The following is a 15216-nucleotide window of genomic DNA, read 5'->3' on the forward strand; positions in this document are numbered from 1 at the left end:
TACCAAAAGAAAGAAGTCATCTGTGACATTGGAGTTCATGTTTCCAAACAAAAACTACTCTGAGTCAAAGCATCAGCAGGAGTCTTAGAATGCTAGACAGAAATAAACTAGGTAATAAAATGCCATTATGTTCAGCAATGCACAAATCTTCTGGATTGACAAGCCTGGACTATTTTGTTAGAACAAAGGATGGTATTCCTTTAAATCTGCCCCTTAAAGGGAAAGCACCCAATTTAGGCCTGAATTTACAGAATAATTTCCAAGATTTTACATAGGTTGCTCTGGATATACAGTGACAAGCAAACCAGAATGGGCTCAAAAATCAGATGTTAAAATAGTAATTTTGACTTGGACAAGAGTCTCGTGAAACACTTTTCTTCCTTTAGGTTCTTGGTGAAATGCTTGTATTTTCCATATTGGTCTTTTATCTTCCTCTTTCTGTTGTTCATCTACTGTTAGTCATGTCATCTACCAAAAAAAAAAAATCAAACGATCCTGTTCGTTTGAGCTCAAACTCTGTTTCATGCATATTTATTGATGAAGAAATACTCCTGGCATGAAAAGAAACTAAATACTTGCTCATTTCAACCATTGGGAGCTTTAACAGTACAGTATTATAGTATTTAAAAACATTAATCTTTGTATTAGCCATAGAGCTTTCCTAACAAATAACAGATTAGTCACTTCAGACATGGAGCAGCATGAGAGAGATTCCAAATACCACTTTGCGTTCTTACTATCTGCTTTACAATTCCATATATTTTATTTGTGAGAATCGAACAGGAGTACAGTAAAAACAAAACAATAAAATTGGGGAAGAAACCCATTGTATGAACAAACTCTTTTATGAAAAGTTGAAGCATAGATGCAAAAAACAAGACTGAGATGAAAAAAATTGTCCCAGATGAAAAAATAAGACATACAATAAAAAAAATTTCAAAAAATCAGAAAAAAAGTGTTGAATCAAACTGTTTCCTGCAATGCTGGAGTTCCTTGATGTAGTGTGATTACTAAATATAGTATTTTACTAATCTCAGCAGGGAGCTGGCTAACTGCATGCCCGTCAGATGTTTTTAATGGTCACCCCCTGTGGAACAAATCTAAGGAGTGCATGAAAAACACCCACATTTTAAAAAGCCCCCTTGCTAGATCATTAAGGAAAGATAAAGGCCTGTACATTTGGATGTGATATATAACACAATCATTGTGTCAAGAAAACATATGTTTGATTAACGCGCCTCAGGTTCATTAATCGCTGTGTCTGCTTCACAGCAGTGGGCAAAGGTTCCACTGTAGCTACTGCACGGAAGGGTAAAGACACTTGGTAGCTTAAAGACTGACAGTTCAGCAGTAAATCTTGAGCTATTCCAACATGCTCCTCTCTTACAGAGTTTGAATAGCAGCTGTATCGTAGTCTTAAATCTTCATTAAAATACAGTCCAAGGGTTTAGACTAAGAAATAAGCCATTACTCGTACCATAAATAGGTAACAACAAGCAGACTAAATCATTGTCACGGGTTACTGCGGCAGTATTTTATGTTCCTGACTATAGTAAAGCAGACACTTGATATCTATAGAAACATGTGAAGCACAAATAAGAGTGAAAAAACATATTTGATACAGTTCCCAAAGAGAATATATAAAATATCTCCTAAATGCAAAACAAGTTTATCATCTGAGCCAAAGAAGCTTGTACATCCTTTTTTCTCATGCCATTTAGATATCGTCTGAATTCTGAGCCTCTGTTTCAGTGATGCAGGAGATGTGGAAAGTTTGGCCATACATTATGCACAGTCAAGCAAGGGAGACCCAGCTCCATCCAACCTCTGGATCTGATGTTTGGATCTAATTAAGAGAAAATTAGCTAACACTGCTGCTGTTGCAGCAGCATACAGGATAGTCAGACCAGTAAGGTGCTTACTGTTTACCTTCCATCTGTTAAACCTTAACCCAGATATGTATTTATAAAGACTGTTCCTGTGGAGCACATAGAATCACAGAATTGTTTAGGTCAGAAAAGACCTTTAAGATCATCAAGTCCAACCATTAACCTAGCCCTGCCAAGTCCACCACTAAAACATTTCCCCAAGCACCACATCTACATATCTTTTAAATACCTCCAGAGATGGCGACTCCACCACCTCTCTGGGCAGCCTGGTCCAATGCTTGACAACCCATTTGGTGAAGAAATTTTTCCCAATATCCAACCTAAACCTTCCCTGATGCAGCTTGAAGCCATTTCCTCTTCTCCTATCACTTCTTACCTGGGAGAAGAGACCAACACCCACCTCACTACAACCTCCTTTCAGAGAGCGATAAGGTCTCCCCTCAGCCTCCTCTTCTCCAGGCTAAACAACCCCAGTTTCCTCAGCTGCTCCTCATAAGACTTGTTCTCCAGACCCTTCACCAGCTTCATTGCCCTTCTCTGGACACGCTCCAGCACCTCAATGTCCCTCTTGTACTGAGGGGCCCAAAACTGAACACAGTACTCAAGGTGCAGCCTCACCAGTGCTGAGTACAGGGGCACGATCACCTCCCTGCTCCTGCTGGCCACGCTATTCCTGATACAAGCCAGGATGCTGTTGGCCTTCTTGGCCACCTGGGCACACTGCTGGCTCATGTTCAGCCGGCTGTCAACCAGCACCCCCAGGTCCTTTTCTGCCAGGCAGCTCTCCAGCCACTCTTCCCCAAGCCTGTAGCATTGCATGGGGTTGTTGTGACCCAAGCGCAGGACCCAGCACTGAGCTTTCTTGAACCTCATACAATTGGCCTCGGCATAATTGATCCAGCTTGTCAAGATCCCTCTGTACATCCTTCCCACCCTCCAGCACTTCAACGCTCCCACCCAACTTGGTGTCATCTGCAAACTTACTGAGGGTGCGCTTGATCCCCTTGTCCAGACCATTGATAAAGATATTAAACAAGACTGGTCCCAACACTGAGCCCTGGGGAAATCCCACTTGTAACCAGCCACCAATTGGATTTAGCTCCACTCACCACAACTTTTTGGGCCCAGCCATCCAGCCAGTTTTTCACTCAGCAAAGAGTATACCCATCCAAGCCCTGAGCAGCCAGTTTCTCCAGGAGACTGCTGTGGGAAATGGTATCAAAGGCTTTACTAAACTCCAGGCAGACAACATCCACAGCCTTTCCCTCATCCACTATTAACAACTATTAAAGACTGAGGCAAAGAAGACATTAAGTACCTCAGCCTTTTCCTCATCCTTTGTCACTATGTTTCCCCCTGCCTCCAATAAAGGATGGAGATTCCTCTTAGCCCTCCTTTTGTTGCTGATCTATTTATAGAAGCATTTTTCATTGTCTTTTATGGCAATATCCAGATTAAGTTCTAGCTGGGCTTTGGCCCTTCTAATTTTCTCCCTGCATAACCTCACAATATCCTTGTAGTCCTCCTGAGTTGACTACTCCTTCTTCCAAAGGTCATAAACTCTCATTTTTTTCCTGAGTTCCAGATAAAGCTCTCTGTTCAGCCAGGCCGGTCGTCTTCCCTGCTGGCTCGTCTTTTGGTACATGGGGACGGCCTGCTTCTGTGCCTTTCAGATTTCCTTTTTGAAGAATGCCCAGCCTTCCTGGACTCCTTTGCCCTTCAGGACTGCCTCCCAAGGGACTCTGCCAAACAGGCTCCTAAACAGACCAAAGTCTGCCATCTGGAAGTCCAAGGCAGAAGTTCTGCTGACCCCCCTCCTTAATTCTCCAAGAATCAAATACTCTGTCATTTCATGATCTCTATGCTCAAGATGGCCTCCAACCATCACATCACCCACAAGTCCTCCTCTGTTCAGAAACAACAGGTCCAGCAGGGCAAGCAATTGTGTAACCAAACACACAAAGCAAGCAACTATATTTTCAATAGCTGGCATTCAAGGGTGCAAAGAGACTTGTTTATCTGCTAGGAAAGCTAAAATTAGGAGGGAGGACATGGCTTTCTACAAAAAATCACACTTATGTTCAGGAATACCTTGCTACCCTGTTCACTTCCTCTATACTGTAACTAAGATATGTATTCTTTTGTAGACACAGTAGAGAGTAGTTTGACTGCAGTGATCTAAAACACTGAATAGAATCCTAAAAAAAAAACACATGAAAAACATGATAAAAAATAATTATTGAGAAATTAAAACACTGCAAAGCATTACAAAAAAAAGTAAATTATACCTGATGGGTTTTGCAGAAACAACTTCTCTGCCTCTGATCTGTTCACCCATAATTATCCAGGTAAATACTGTATTTTCAGGGAGAGGAGTTGTAATTAATTTTATAATTCACAGCCAAAGGTAATATGAAAAACTGGGAACCCTGGGATCTCCTGTTTTCATCACATGGCCTAAAAAAAGGAGGGATGTGAGGGAGTTTGTGTTCCGCTAATAAAATAAACAGAGGATGAGCAAGGTATGGAGCATCTGTGGAGGAGACTCGGGTGTCTTGGGTATCATCCTGAACAACTGACTACAGAGAGAGAGGAACTCAGTTTGGAGAGGGAAAATAGTTCGGGTTTAAAATCACTTTCTAGCAAAAGCATCGATAGGTATATGATGTCATGTACACTCTTTTTCATTATGAAGATTGTCACTGGAGTGAAGAGTGAAGCAAGCATTAACAAATGCTCTGTTTACAAATTACATGTGAAAGCCCCAAAAGCTGCATTAATGATGAGGGAACAGGGTCACTGTGGAACTGTGAGTACAAAACTGGCTGCCTGAGTTTGCTGAAAAGCCTGATGCTGATACAGGCACTGGCTTTGTGCACTAACCTAGATACAGGACAGTATGGGGAAAGAACCACCCTTTTTTAATTAAAACAAGAAACAATCATTTCATTTCTGAAAATTATTCTGCTTCATTGTGCTCCCGATTCTGAATGAGACTGAAGGAGACAACAGCCAAAAAAACCTCTGAAAGCCTCGGCTTCAAGTCACAGTGAGAGGAATAAACTGTAACTTGTCTCTTTTCTCCTTCTTCACCATTTCTTGTTCTCTTTTTAAGGGCTTTTGCCTGAGACCTGAGTTCCCTTATTATAATTAAATCTAAACCCCAGTCTGCTATGAATTCACCATTGCACCTTCACATTTTTGCCAGCTGAAACTTCCAGTCTTTCAAAGTTTTGGCTGTATTCCAAGCCAAGGTCCGTAGCTAAGTTATCAAGTCACGTTAGGATTTACTTAGATTTTGGCAGGGAATGCAGCCCAGTGCATTTAGTACTGGCTGCAGTATTTTGAGAGATCCTGACAGCTTTTAAACTTTCTTATACGTAAACCCCCTAAATTCTAAAATTCGTTATGAAAATGTAATTCACATTTTTTCCATGGACCAAGTTACATGCAGGGATACGTGGAAGGATTTTAATGGTTATTTGCAAGATGCCGAGGAGAAAAGCTAAAAAGTTACTGAGGTGACATCCACACCACACCTGGGGACCCACACAACACCATTAGCCAATTTTTCTCCATTTACCTTCTTTCCTTTTAGAAACTGAAACAAAAAAGAAGCACCTGGCTGTCTCTGGAGGCAAGAAGAGAAAACTTCAGCAGCACTTGAACAAAGGGCTTTCTTCCTTGTAAGGAGAGAGGTAATGATGGCCAGAATCGAAGAAAGCTAGTTTAGTCAGATTTCTGGCCAGAAGCCAGGTAGTTGGAGACCTCATGTCAGAAAATTTACTGCCCCTTGTAGCTAGATTTGCATGTTTTCCTAATTCTGTATGCTCTTAAATTAATTCAAAAACATTCTCCCTGCAGTATGCTCTGTGAATGAATATACTAGGTTTCCAAACTTACATATCTTTCCTTATAGAAACTGATATGAGAATGATCCTTACAGTCACTTTTTTGCAGAATGACTATTGCTATTTTGGCTTCCTTTGAGGTCAAAAATAGCATGGTATGGACTAGATAGATGGTCTATAGTCAGCAGAAAGATTTCTGAAATAAATGGAAACTAATAATAAACACACTTTTTGTAGATCTACTCTGGGTCACTGCCATCAACTATGGTACTGCCTACCTTCTCTCTGAAGTTAGTTGATTAAAAACCTTATAAAACAGAACACAATGAAGTCCAGGTGCTTTGATTTTTACATGAAGCTCCCTCAAGAACAATTCTTGCTATCAGCTTGCTCTGTTTTATCTCTCCCTCTATTTCACATTCCCAACACGTTTCCTTACTTTTGGCTAGTCGTGTATAAATTAGGGTTTGAAGACCTTGAAGTCCTTACCTACACTACATAGTCATTTAGTTTAAAGTTGGTTTTCAGTCTAAAAGGACATCTGCAAGTTTCTGAGAGCCAGGCAAGGACTCTCAGTTAACAGGTTGCCTGGTGTTGTGCAAATCACAGATGACACTAAAATTATCAATAAATTCCTGACCCACTGCCTTGCTTGGAGGAAACTTCTTTCCCTGTTAACCTGTATTACCTTTACAGCAAAACTAGCAGCTGTCTTGAATAAATGGGGAAGTTTTGCAGCAAATAACCTGATAAAAGAGTGTAAGTTTTCTTCAGAACACAAAGATGTTAAATTAACACAGATAAAAGGAGTTCTCCTATTTCCTGACTTCTGCCCATTGGTACATGACTATAAAGATGCCAGTGAAGTGTAGAAAACTGTACTGGTTTTGGCTTCTTTTTGCTCTTCAGAGCAGCTTGTATGGTGCTATGTTTTGGATTTTTGATCAAAACAGCATTGTTAGCAGTGCTTACACAGAGTCAAGGCCTTTTCTGCTTCTCACCCCACCCACCAGTGAGTGGGCTGGGGGTGCACAAGAAGCTGGGAGGGGACACAGCTGGGACAGTGACCCCAGCTGACCAAAGGGATATTCCACACCATATGATGTCATGCTCAGCATATAAACCTGGGCGAAGATGGACAAAGGGGGATGTTTGGAGTTATGGCATTTGTCTTCCCAGGTAACCATTAAGCATGATGGAGCCCTGCTTTCCCGGAGATGGCTGAACACCTGCCTGCCCATGGGAAGTAGTGAATGAATCCCTTGTTTTGCTTTGCTTCTGCGCAGAGCTTTGCTTTACCTATTAAACTGTCTTTATCTCAACCCAGGAGTTTTTGTACTTTACCCTTCCTGTTCTCTCCCCATCCCACTGGGCAGGGTGAGCGAGTAGGTGTGTGGGGCTGAGCTGCCTGCCGGGGATAACCCGTAACAGTCTTTTCTGGCACCTGATGTGGGATATGAAGTATTCAAGATAACATCAGATTTGATCAGAGTATTCTAGATCAAATTTATAGCTGTTTAGCTACTAATTGGCAGGCCCCTGTGCTTGCCATGGGGCTTGCTTGCTTTGCTGTATATTTGAGTCTAGTACTTGTGAGTGGATTCTTTTTGCTTCTGCTGTTTCTTGTACTCCTCATCACTGTATTCTGCGCTGCCCAGGAGTGTACTGATAACAGCAATGGGCTGGCAGATGGCCAGGGAATTGCTGCTGCTCCTGTGCTGCTGTCCTGGGCAGGCTGGAACTCAAATCTAGGGTACAGTGACTGTGGATAAGTCCACGCTGGAGCAGGCACATCCAGAGCATATGTGGCTGTGGAGTAGTCTGGGCCAGAGAAGGTACACCCCTGAAGGAACTGTGGCCCATGGGTAAAGTCACACTGGAGCAGGTACATGCCTACGGGACAGTGGCCTGTGGATAAGCCCAAGCTGAAGCAGGGGCAAGGGGAGGAGTTCATTGTAATGTTAAACCCTATGGCCTAGTCCAAAGGGATGAAGAGAGGAGATTGTAATGGAAATACCTCTTAATTGTTGTAACCCATGATTTGAGTTGCATTTCATAGGAAGTACTATAAGCAGGAACCACCTAAACCAACGGAGGACAAGCCTCACAAGAAGTAATGAAAGTATACCAGTGAACCAACCTGAGCAGACTTTGGTGCCAAGTAACTCCACACAACACACCACCTCTCCTGACCTGAGTAACTCCCATAACAGATGTAGCCCAAGTCATGGACTAAATGAACTCAAGGGACATTTGTGGACTTTTTTAAGGGGTGGCCCATAGACTAAGGGAATGGTATCTATATGGTTAATCAGGATCTGTTGGATAGTGTGGGATCTGAGCATGATGTAAATGTTATGGAATAAGGGGAGGAGAATATACCGGTTTGGCTGGGATAGAGTTAATTTTCTTCAGAGCAGCTTATATGGTGCTATGTTTTGGATTTGTGACCAAAACAGTGTTGTTAGCACACCCAGTGTGTGTAAGCAGTGCTTACACAGAGTCTTGCCTTTTCTGCTTCTCGCCCCACCCCACCAGTGAGGAGGCTGGGGTGCACCAGAAGCTGGGAGGGGACACAGCTGATCCTAACTGACCAAAGGGATATCCCACACCATATGATGTCATGCTCAGCAATAAAAGCAGTGGAAAAGAAGAAGGAAGGGGGGGGTGTTCAGAGTTACGGTGTCTTCCTTCCCAAGTAACCATTATGCATGATGGAGCCTGCTTTCCTGGAGATGGCTGAATGCTTGCCTGCCAATGGGAACTAGTGAATGAATTCCTTCTTTTGCTTTGCTTGCACATGCAGCTTTTGTCTTTATCTCAACCCACGAGTTTTCTCACTCTTGCCTTCTGACTCTTTCTCTTATCCCTCTAAGGGGAGCGACCAAGCAGCTGTGTGGGCCTTAGGCTGCCCACTGGGGTTAACTCACAGCAAAAGTCTGCAGTAATTTGAACATTAGGCAACAGTTTGGTAATTGGTGAAAGTGGAAACTTCTATTAGAAAAAAAAAAAATATCCAGAAGAGACAGAAACTGAGATAATGAGGACTCTGTCAACCCTTTCTACAGGTGTTTATACTCCCTGCGGGTAAGAGACAAACATTGCTGTTGAGATTATTGTACTGGCCACTGAGCATGCCATAGTACAAACACACAGGAAGATAATACCTTTCTGCAAAAGGCCATATTTCAATACTTTCAGTGACGACTGAGCATAACATCATTCCAGATGTAATTTTACAGAAACCAATGTGATCAATGAGTAGGTACAGTGCTAGTGAACTTGACTATGACCTAAGGCACCAGGAGGAGAGGAACCAAAAGCCCGATTCCACAGCTCATTTTGCAGAAGCAGGTATAGATAACACATGGCAACAAGGTCACTCTTGAGCTACTTAAAGGGGTTTAATGAATACTTATTTTTAATTCCCACTGCCCTTTGACTGTTAACATTAAGGTAAATCAGCTGATTACAGTTGTCTCTGGGCCTGACTCTACACTACTATTTAAGAACAATTTCACTAATATTTGCAGTCTGGTCAATCCTGCTGGGAAAGTCTCTAACGCCTTGGCAGAGAGGGTCTAGATGCAGTTATATACATAGAATTACAGGGGGGCTTGACCCCTAATGTGGATGAAGCATTATTTGCTTTAACAGCCTTATTTCAAAAGTATTCTCTAACATTATTCTACAAATATTTTCATTTTTTTAATATCCTAATTTTTCCTGTTCTTTGGAAATAAAATCTTCTTCAAAGAAGCATTTATATAAAAACAGCTTGCTGACATAGCCTTCAAATCAGTTTTACACTAATGATGCCAGGAAAGCTGATGTTATAATTTCAAAAGCTTCCTTTAATTATTGTTCATTTTTTCTAATTTGAATGAGTGATGAGACTTTTGTACTCCCCAGAACTAGCCCGTTTGCTGGGATTCCAGTCCCAAGCTGACAGTGGCCACAAACCTTTCTACAGCTGACATGTTCAAGGACAGAACAGTATCATCTGAGTTTACATTCTAGTTTTTAGCACTTGCTCAGACTAGCTCAAACTTGCTCTCCCTCATTGGTTTTAGCTGGAGACTTGCTAAAACATACCTTTTGATTCATTCATCTGCTGAGAACTTTGAAAATAGGGTCTCTCTGACATCTAATGCTATAATTACAACTATATTCATGATAATAGATTCAGTACATAGAACCCTTCCTCCCCTAAACACAGTAAAATTTTACTTTTTTCCTCAAAAGTGATTTGAGGCAATCTGAGGAAAATCACGTCAGCCATTCATGACTCATAAGAGATGGTTTGGGTTTTGCCCAGTTTACCACAGCTTAGCTCTATTTCACCCCTAAATAAATGATCACTTGAACACAATCACCACAAAATGATTGAACTTCTAACTACAACTTTTGTAGTGTAGGCTCAGCAGATAACTCCTGAGGAAGAGTGGAGGTGAACCACATAGTGGGGGGCCACTTCATGCAAAGCAATGAGCCACAAGAAAGGCTGAAAGAAGCAAAGAGAAGTTGCTGCTTTCTATCCTGAGAGAGGAATGGAAATGAAAACAACAACAGAAATTATCTTTATCATCTCTTGTAAAAACTGTGACAGGACTTTTGGGATGGGAAGGTACTCTCTAGTCCATCAGAGACCAAGGGACAGGAAATGCCCACTGATTTTCTGGGAAACCACAGAAACTTCATTTTAAAGTGCTGCTTCAAAGCACTGTATTGAAGCTTTCACCTCCATCACAGCATTCTTAGTCTATTTACATTTCTTTCCATGGGCCTCCTCAGTAGGGAGATTCTGCTGAGAACGAGATGCTGATACTGAGCATTTCTCAGAATGCTTTCACCTTAATTCTACTCACCAGAACAACAACAACAAAATCTCATAATTCCCTTTACTGTAGCTACTTGAATCTAGAATCAATGGGGAATGCATGGGGTTTTCTTCATGCTTGTTTTTCTCTCTAACCTTGCAATCCGTACCAATGAATCCTTGCAATCTGCAAAGCTAATTCAGAAATTTATGACCTGCAAGAGCTCAAAAGACTGGTAAATGTCTGCTGTAGCCACCTTCTCCTTCATATTTATCATAGCTTTTTTTGTGAATGTGACAAGTTTATGGAAAATTTTGACGTGCAGTCTTGCTGCTGAAATCCATAACTGGAATGTCACTCTGTTGCCTTCAGAGACACAACAATTTGTACAAGTAAACGATCTGGCCTTAGTTTTCCAGTCCTAAGATATACTTAAGATCATCAGAAAGAAATATTTTGGTGTGCTGGCAAAGACTGATGAAACTTCAGTTGAAAAATGTCCTGCTTGTTGTGGGAAGAGAAAAAAGATAGACTGAAATGGGATAAGATGTTGCTTTTACTGAGGTGAAAACCAGCTGCAGAGGAAAGCAAGAAGAAGGGAAATAGCTAATGTCATGACTCCCAGAGCACTGTTGCAACTTAAGTATGCATACTTCAGTGGGTCATGTAGTGAACAGAACTAATGAAAGGAAAGCTGCTTCCATCTAATGAAGCCCAATTAATTTCAATTTAACTAAGTAAGCACCATTTCTTAATTGTGACCTGCTTTGGAAAAAAACTTCCAATTTGAAATTGTTATTTCAGCCATCATCAATGAGTTGGCACACTTGGACACAAAATGTTAATGAAGGAAGGTAAAGGCAATTGCATCAAATTTCAAGATGTGAAAGTTGTGATGGTAATGATTTGTATTTCAACTATTTTCTTCAGGCTTAACCCTGAATCCCTCACTCATTCCTTTTGTATTAAAAATTTCCACTGAACTAAAATCTGATTTTCATGGCTGTGCTAGGAGATTTGCTGGAGAAAGAGTTTCAGGCCCAAACTCTTTATCATTAAAAAGACCAAGAACTCTTTGACTATCATGAACACTGTCAACAAATTCTGACAGTGAATTTAATATTGGTTAAAGAGAAAGAGATCTCAGGTAAAAGCAGGGTTGGGATTCACAAACCTTCGCAAACGCAGACGGGAAGGATGTGAAGGTCACTCACTGTCCTTTACTCAGGAAGCCAGGGGCCAGTTCTGTGGTGCTGTGCTCATTAGCAGCCCCAGCTAAATCTGAGAGACCAGGAGATGGTCGCAGCAAGGCCTAAGCTATGACTGACGGCTGTTTCACATACTACACCGAGTCTAAAGAAGCCAGACTTGCCCCTTTTTGCTCTTCCTGTCAATGACTACATCCTTCAGTGAGAGAAGTGAGCAGACACCAAGGAAAGCACCATTATCAATCATACCTGAATGACAACCCACAGCACTTAAAGACATGTCTGCATCAGACAACACAGTACTGGGCAGAAGCCTTAAAGGTATGACTGACTTCAGACAATGAGTTCACAGTGTGGCACAACAGCTTAAATTTGCAAAACACTATGTAGGGTGCCCAGGCTTACAAGTGAACTGGAAGCCAGGCACCTAATACACCCAGGTGTCTGTGAAAATCCCAAGCAGCATCTACCTTTTTTTAGACGATTTTACACCTCTAAATGGCTTCCTATTAGCATCCACAGTGCCTGACAATTTTGAAAATGGTATTTAGGTGCTTTTTAAAGTTTGACCTGATCCAAGAAATTTGCAATTGCATACAGATGAGACCAAAACTATAGCTATTTCCTTAAATTCACTGAGGGTTGAATTTCCCTGAAATTTTCCTTGCATATGTATCTCAGTAGCGAGTTCCAAGCACTCCTAGACTGATTTCCAAATCCATCCTCCAACGAAGCAAAATGAGTGGTTGTTTTGTGTAAAACCACTGTAGGGAAAGGTTTGAGCTCAGTGTCAACCCTCATGCAAAGTGTGGAAATATAGTCTAGGCCCACCACTGCTGACAATTCAAAACCACGTGCTGAAATGTAGGGGCCACAAGTAAAGCTGAAACCACTAAACAAATGCAGAGGAGATAAAAAACAAGATATAAACGGTGTAACCATTGCAATCAAAGGAATACCTCACGTAGAAACTATATCCTGTGTGAGGTTTCATTACGTAGCCACTACGGAGAAGAAGTTACGGTCTCTAAGTCCTGCCAATGCAGCGAGCCAAGTATGGCTGCAGCCACGCACCGGGACTGACTGTGGGCACTCAGTCATGGCTTTTTAAATTTTACCATCTTTGCTTCATGGAAACTCCAAGCAGAATTTCCTACTGGACTACCTGCAACTTGTGTTTTGCCTCAGTAAAAACCGGATGCTCAAATTTTTCATGTGTAAACAGCTTCTCTATATGTTTCCATTTAAACAAACTCTTTGAATAACTTACTGCACTTAAACAGTCAGCAAAAATAACTATAACTTTCCTAATCTAGTTACAAAACAATGGCCAAAATACCACATAGTCACTTAAAAATCACAATTTTACCAAAGCTGAATTTTCCTTTAAACAATCTCCGGGTAAAGTCTGCAAAACAATTAACTGGTAGATTGTATTCATAAATGTGAAGCAAGCACTAATAATGCTTTATTCAGAGTTTGTAAAGGCTTGCTTGAAGTATTTGTGTTTAATTACCACTGGTAATTTGAAGCCTGAGCCTTGATAGTATCCAAGCTAAACACCTGTTTTTCAGTGACACCGAGCTACTGCTTATGAATTACAAATATCTTTAGAATAATAAGCCATAAACATAAAAATGTAATTTTTTAGTACTTTTCCATACATTGGTCCCAATAACTCTTAATATCAAGGGCTTACAATAGAACATGGCTGAGGTCATATACAAACAGTTTAGAAGAATTTGAATTAAATAACCACATTGTAAAAAACGTGTCCCCTGCAGCTAAAGAAGTTCAAAAAACCATTCAAATAAGCAAATAACATTTTTTTACATTTACAAATGAAACATCATATGAGTATTTATTGGTTTTTTTAAAAATTCAAAAATACATTGTAACAGAACAGAATGTATACGTTCTTCAATGAAAGACAAAACTATGGTTATCATCCGGACCAGAATACAAATACATGCTAACAATTTAAAAATCATTTTGGGTCATTCAGGAAACATGAAACAAGCTAGCTGTTTGCAAATGCAGTAGTTTTCTACTTAGTAAATATGCCTGAGAAAGTTAACCTGTAAAGATATCGGCTTTTAAACTCTTAAACACAAAGAGCTTTCTAGGCTGAAATGGTGAAGGGACCTGTGATATGCACCTGACAGGCCACTGAGCCATTTCCCACAGAGATTCTGTTCACTGCTCCACCTCGGCTCAGCCACCCAGCAGTGGCAGAGTTTCACATCAATACCAGGCTTATTCAAGCGAGGTGTTAAAAAGCATGCTAAGATGATGTAAAACCATCGGTTACATACACAGCGGATAGATGTTAATAATCAAGATTCTCTACCAAACTCCTTGGTTTGTATCAGGGCCAAGTAAAAAGTAGTAGTCTAGTTTGTGGATGAAACGGATTATAATTTTTGGCTCAAGGTAAGACCCTTTAAAAACAATTTCTACATAAGCATCTAGAATCAAAGCATGAAAAAAAACCAGGACAAACACAACTAATCATTTTACAGTAACCACATACTGTAGGCAAGTAAGAATCAAAACAGTAATATAAATTGTGCATCGGTTCTATGAAAATAAAGTGTTACTAGTAGACACAAGCAATCTGACAAGATGTGAAAGTGAGCAGTGAAAACTTCACGGATTGAATTTCTTTTCATCGGAATTCATCTGTTTCTACTGCAGGCAGATAACAAATGGAACTCAGGAAAACTGAATTCCTATTAGCAGCTTAACTCTACTACAGTGAGGCTTAGGCTTTTACCATTTCTTGCATTAAGAGACATTCAAACTAATGAATCAAAAATGACATTTTAAAAATGAAGACCGAAAGAAAGCTGAATGTACATTTTAGACAGAAACAGCATTAGGTCAAATGCACAACTGGTGATATCTGATGTACGCAAATGTAATTTAACTATGCTGCTTATGCCGACAGAACATCTGACACTATTTCTCAAATTCTAGCAGCCTCTTTTAAATCACTTCCAACAACTGTATGCTTTGTAAATTACATGGGCTTTGATGAAAAAATTCATTACCAGGCATGCAAAAATTCTAACAGAAACCTCCCATTTCCAGAATTTAGTTACATGATCAAATTACATGTGCTAGAACATATGAAACCAACTTTTCAAATGAAACAAATTCACAACTCGGAAAAGAAAAAAAAAAACAAAAAACAAAAAAACCCAAAACCTATGACAGGAAAAAGAGTGTTTCTACATAGCTGGTCCTACCCTCCAATGGTGCAACACAGTAAAATGAGCTACTATCCATATACGTGCGTAATTTTGCATGTAATGATGATCAGGAAGAGGCTTTCTTTTCCCATCTTCCACACTGCAGGAATCACTGGATGTACTACAGAGTCTGTCACTGTCCTATGAAATGTAGAGTATTTGCCATTGCTGGATACAGGTCATCAGCGCTGAAG

The 15216-nt window shown here is 40.6% G+C and overlaps 1 protein-coding gene across 6 annotated transcripts in view; it reads right to left on the minus strand.

Moving 5' to 3' along the window:
* STAU2 (staufen double-stranded RNA binding protein 2) overlaps positions 1–15216 on the minus strand; it is a 178947-nt gene that overhangs the window by 67186 nt on the left and 96545 nt on the right. The gene's annotated exons all lie outside the window — the stretch shown is intronic.

This window comes from Phalacrocorax aristotelis, chromosome 2 (assembly GCF_949628215.1).
Source record: "Phalacrocorax aristotelis chromosome 2, bGulAri2.1, whole genome shotgun sequence".
NCBI classification, from domain to species: domain Eukaryota; kingdom Metazoa; phylum Chordata; class Aves; order Suliformes; family Phalacrocoracidae; genus Phalacrocorax; species Phalacrocorax aristotelis.